The sequence below is a fragment of the Mus caroli genome, chromosome 1 (assembly GCF_900094665.2).
Source record: "Mus caroli chromosome 1, CAROLI_EIJ_v1.1, whole genome shotgun sequence".
NCBI lineage: Eukaryota > Metazoa > Chordata > Mammalia > Rodentia > Muridae > Mus > Mus caroli.
In genome coordinates this window covers 53,054,526-53,060,525 of record NC_034570.1, presented here as the reverse complement: position 1 = coordinate 53,060,525, position 6,000 = coordinate 53,054,526, and the positions used below count along the sequence as shown (strand labels likewise).

Below are 6,000 nucleotides of genomic sequence, written 5' to 3'. Positions count from 1 at the left end.
CAGTCTCTCAAAAGTCTTGACTTCAATTCTCAGCACCCACATGGTGGCTCACAATAGGCTATAACTGTAGTCCCACAGGATCTGATACCCTCTTCTGGTGTGCAGATACACATGCAGACAAAATACCCAAGACAAACAAATGCAAAAATACATTTACTAAGACCCTATCTCAAAACAACAATAACAAGCATTTAACATACCTAACATACGGAATGTCAGAGTTTAGCAATGCTGGACACTGCAGAATGCCGGTTCTTTCTGCCTTGTGACTGTGCTACTGGGAACATGTAACAATCTGCCACAACCCAGTGTGGAGAGAATGGATTGCTAGACCCCAAAATGACCAAAACTTGGAATAAAGACATCTCATGGGTCCTGGATCCAGAACTACTGCGTCTCTATATTACACCTAATGTGGTACACACTGTGTAAATAGTTACACAGCATCTTAAAGAAAATAACGACAAGAGAAAATTGGCCTATGTTAGGTACTTTCTATGTTAGGACACACTTTCCCCTGAATATGTGGGGTTGTCTGAATCTGAAACTGACAGGCATAGTCATGGAACCCATAGGCATGGAAGGCCCATTTAATGATTTCTCCTGAATGCATATGGCTTTCACCCCATTATAATGTATAAATGACTCTTAAATAAAAGCATTGCCCACCAGGGGAAGTCTGTATCTGATTGGGAGGGCTCCCTGGTAGTTTGCAGTCCCACAGACTCCTGTGTAGTAACACACCTGCTGTCTCTGTGGTCACTCAGTGAGCTGATAGCCAAGTCCTTCCAAAGTTAGCGTTCAGTTAAGGGACTCAACTGCACAAGAGGGGAAGAAAAAAACTTCCCAGCAGATTGCTGTGAGCTAAACACAATCGAATGTGTGTGTGAGATGCCTTCCATAATTCCTGACATGAAGTAGGCACTGAACAATTGCCATTGATGGGGCATGACCAGGGCAGGGCAGGAGCCCAGGTCACCAAGCATGTGCACAGAACTTGCTCTCAGCATCCTTGCACATAGGCCCTGCTTTTCCAGGCCCATGGTCCGAGTAGCTCATAATTTATCAGAGACAGCGCTTCTATGCTTGGCATACCAAAGACATAACATGTTGTAATGATGCTGTGTGCTTGAAGCTGTTCACACCCAAGGGGAAGGAAGAAGCCTTCACTGCTGGCTCTGCCTTGTTTGGTCTGTATCAATGCTGTGGGAAACCTGCATTTCTGACATCTTTGGTTTAAAATAATAGATTTGCTAGGCTGGAGTGGGGAAGAGGATTAATGTTTGCTGATCCAAATAAGACATTTTCACAGGGTTGCTATAATATTCCCTCTTGTACTCTCTCCTTCGGCTTACACCACAGCATAAACAGCTAAACAGTAAGATAGACATTGCGTACACTTAGCAGACTCTTTGTCAACTCAAATCTGGGCTGATTTAGGAGTTTGTCTCCAGGAGAAATCCTGCCTCGGAGACAGTGGCATGAAAAGCTCGGGTTACCCTGGGGCTCCCTTGCCCCTCAAAAGCAGGGATAGGAATGGAGTGGAAGAGGAGAAGAAAAGGAGGGGGAGGGGGGAGGGGGAAGAAGGAGAGGAGGGAAGAGGGGGAGGGGAAGAGGAAAGGAGAGGGAGAAGAGGGAGAGGGAGGAAGAGGGGGACAGAGAAAGTAAAGAGAGAGGAGAGGAGAGGGAGAGAGGCTGAGAGACAGAGACTAATCAAAAGGATTCAAGTTGGCTGTGGATTGCCAGACTCTCCTTCCTAAGTCACAGTAAAAGAAAATGTAAAAGCGGGGAAGAAAAAGATAGGAAGGAAAGGAGAGAAGCTAGGAGGCGGCAGACGGCTCTCCCTCAGTGATCTCAGCCAGGCAAGCCCTTCCACTCTGGTGACTGCTCATTAGCTTAGTGAATCTGACAGCGTAATTACCACGGTGGCTTTGCGCTTAGAATAAATAAATACGAAAGTGGGTGCTTAAAAGTTTTTTGAGAAGGGAAATTCAGTCATCTAGACTGTCGGTAAGACAAGTTTATTTAAAACTTTTAGATTCTTATGTATTTAGATCATTTCAGAGGAGATAATGAGATAGTTGTCTCTCAGTCTAATTGAGTTCCTGGGGTCCTGGCAGCTGGCTGTCACCCCTTTCAAACCTTGCTTTGACTCTCTTCCTTAGAAATCCGATCCCGGTGTCTCCGTTTACTCTCCCTGCACTGATAACCTGGGGAAGCCCTGTGCACTGGAGTGCAGAAAGTGACTTAATGGGATTGGGGTGCTGAGTCACCACCACAGGAAATCAAATCTCCCTCAGCCTGCACTGGCTACAGGAGAGAGCGGGAGTCACAAGGAGCTTGGGAATTAATCTAGCCTTGCAAAGTTTCTTTGCTGTTTCCCTGGTCATGTGATTTCCTGCTGTTCTTGCACATCATCAATTCATCAGTTACGGATGCTTACTGGGTTCTATTACTCAGAACACACACTTCTGCATGAGAAGGCCAACGCCTTGGCTCAAGTGGAGATATGGCAGCTTCATATCGTCAAATCCCAAGGGATCTCAGGGTACCTTACACTGAAGGTGCTAACACAGAGTGCACTTACAGCTCAGACCAGGGGCACAGGACACAGTCATCTCCCATGAAAGCAGATGGTCTTGTCTTTTAAAGGTAATTAGTACCTATTTGTCTTTCCTCTCTATCTCGCCTCTGTCTCCTAGAACCACACTTATGCGAAACCTCATATTTAGTGAGTCAAGGGTTTCATAAACGTTCAGTTCATTCTGGGTTAGAAGAAACTAGTGTTAACCCACTGTGCAGATGGGGAAAATCAAGGCTTATGAAGGCCAGAGATGCATCTGGAGTCTTGGAAAAAAAAAAAAAAAAAAAGAACAAGAAAACATAGGCCTTTAATTCTCAGTCCAGAGTTCAGAACTGTTAAACAATTTTTGCTTTAATCCATTCTTAAAAACCAAAAAATATGTCATCACCAGCATTACAGAAAATTCTGAAAAGGCAGGAAAATGACCCGCAATATTCTAGAACATGTTTATTCTCTACATTAACTTTCAGTTCTGTTCACATGCAAATAACTTTTCATAAGTACATTATAATATGCCATTTTATATTCTTAATTTTGTTTTTGGATTTTGAGTCAATGTCTTACTGTATATTTATGGATGGCCTGAAATTTTGCTATATAGACCAGGCTGGCCTTGAACTCACAGAGAACCACCTGTGGCTGCCTTCTGAGTGCTAAGCTAAAGGCATTTGCTGGCTTTTCTCTTTTCCTTCCTCTTCCTTTTCCTCATCCTCTTCTTCTTCCTCCTCTTCTTCCTCTAACCTTCTCTCTCTCTCTCTCTCTCTTTCTCCTTTCCATTTTGAAAGATGGCATTGCTATTTGACCCAGGCTACCTCTCAGATCCTGGGATTAAGGTCATGTGCTGCCCTTGGGCCGACTTTTCTGGTGTATGTAGCTTATGGTCTTATGTGCTTTATTGTTTCCAGTGCACCTCACACTCCTTGAGCAGCTGCAACTGGTACACAGCACTGTGTGCCCAGGCAACACATTAATATTTATCCAATCCATTCTCCAGGGCTCAGTGATTAAATTATTTTTTACTTTGTAATGTTTAAACCACTATATGTGTGTGTGTGTGTATCACATTTGTATACATCTAGGTTTTGTTTTGCTTTGTTTGGTTTCTTTAGACAGCGTTCCTCTATAAACCCCTGACTGTCCTGGAACTCTCTCTCTCTCTCTCTCTCTCTCTCTCTCTCTCTCTCTCTCTCTCTCTCTCTCTCTCTCTCCCTCTCTCCCTCTCGACCAGGCTGGCCTAGACTGCAGAGATCTGCCTGCCTCTACTCCCTGAGTACTTGCAACAAAGGCATGCACTACCATGGCCTGCCATGTTTGGTTATTTTTAAGCTTGCTCAATTGTTTAGCTAGGTAATTTCAGGGATAAATAGATCTTGATTAAAAAATATGAGCAAATTTGTGTAGTTCCTGTTACATAAGGTTGGTTGAATCTGATATTGATGGAAGGCACAGTCCCTGACCCACACTGCTGTCAGCAGAAATGCTTAGATTGGCTCCTCACCTGCACTGGGAGTTGTTGGGTTAAAGGAAAAGACACCTTAGCAGTTACTCGGTTTTATTTAGACCTCACCCTCACAAACTGTCTCCCTTGTGATGTATACATCTTTGCTTTGTTTCCTCTTGAATAAATTGCTATTTTATGCCTTTCTCCCATTTTCATTTGATTCTTGTTTTTCTTGAAGAATGGTAACAGAGTGAAACAAGAACAGTGACTGCCATCGAGTAAGAACTCTTAAGATCCAAGGGTGCTGTGGACAGCATCATGAAGAGTGAGAGCAGCAGACACTGGGCCCTCACAGCACAGGGGAAGAGGCACTGGGACAGGGTGTAGATTTCCATAGCATAAGACATTGAGGTGTCGCCCATTCCACGGGGGAAGGCGGAACCTTTCCCAGAAAGGCTTTACAATTAACAGCAGCAACAAGCTGGGACTAGGGGTGGACCTTGACTCTAAACCAGTCTAGCTACAATGTTCTTGGTAATGGAATGAATTTTGGGGAGAGTGGGCTGGAGCCTCGTGTGAGTGAGCCTTGGCTCCTCCACTTCCAACTGGGTAACTCCACTATCAACCCTAATTTCTATTTCCTCTTTTTTTGTTTGTTTGTATGTTTGTTTTTTTGAGACAGGGTTTCTCTATGTAGCCCTGGCTGTCCTGGAACTCACTCTGTAGACCAAGCTGGCCTCAGACTCAGAAATTTGCCTACCTCTGCCTTCCAAGTGCTGGGATTAAAGGTATGTACCACCACTGCCGGGTCCTATTTCCTTTTTGTTTGAGACAGTCTTCTTAGGTAGGCTAGCCTAGCCTCACCCTTGCCATCCTCTTGAATACTGAGATCGTGGGTGTGCACCACTAGTCTGGCAGCACCAGCTTTTCAATCTGTAATATGAGAGTAGTCATTCCAGCCTAGGTTGTACGAGATCTACTTAAAGCACACAGATGCCAATAAAGGTGACTTTTTCTCCAGTGTCAATGATACTTCTCTGTGATAAAGGAATAGCTAAATGGCCTTGAGGGTCCTTTCCCTGCCTATGGTCTCATTCTCTCCTGAATGATTTATCTTTACTTAGAAACTCTTTGAACCTGTGCTGCCAGTGAATTTAAGCAGCTTACACGGGCTTGGTGGGATTGAGGGTTAATTGGCAGAGGTACCTCCTAGCAGCACAAATATGTGCAGCGTGGAAAGCCACATCTCTGCTTCTAATGTGTGGGAATGTGTTGAGGGCAACTGTATAGAAGAAAGTGACACTAGACACTTCCCTATTTGCTTCTCTTATGTTTATTTTTTCAATTTTTTCATTACGTTTATTTATTTTCTGTATGTGTGCCTGAGGGGTGCATGAGGGTGTGTTTGCTCATACCACAGCACCTGTGTGGAGGTCAGAGGACTACATGAAGCAATCAGCTCTCTTCTACCATGCAGGGCCCAGGGATTGAATGCACGCAGATCGTCAGGCCTGACAGTAAGTGCCTTATCCACTGAACCATCTCATTGACCCTCAGTTTGCTTCTTAATTGATGGCTTTTAAGATATTGCTTAATAAAAAATTTAAAAAGTGGATAAAGGGGCCTGGCAAAATAGTTCAGTCTATAAAGCACTTGCTGTGTAAGCCTGAGGACACAAGTTTGATCCCCAGAACCCACATAAAAAGTCAGGCATTAAGCCAGCCAGTACGTGCCTTTAATCCCAGCACTCGGGAGGGAAGCAGGTGGATCTTTGGGTACTAGGCTAGCCTAGTCTGCATAGTGAGTACCATGACAGACAAAGGTACACAAAGAAATCCTGTCTTGAAAACAAACAAACAAACAGAAATTTTAGGCATGGTGGTAAGTCCCTTAATTCCAGCCCTAGAGAGGCAGCTGCTTGAGGCTTGCTGGTCAACCAGAGTAGTCTAATCTATGAAGTCCAAGTTCCAGTGAA

General features: G+C 44.2%; 1 protein-coding gene across 2 annotated transcripts in view; it reads right to left on the bottom strand.

Moving 5' to 3' along the window:
• The window catches only part of Cdk15 (cyclin dependent kinase 15), a 92,345-nt gene that overhangs the window by 5,264 nt on the left and 81,081 nt on the right, over positions 1-6,000 (bottom strand). The window lies entirely within an intron of this gene.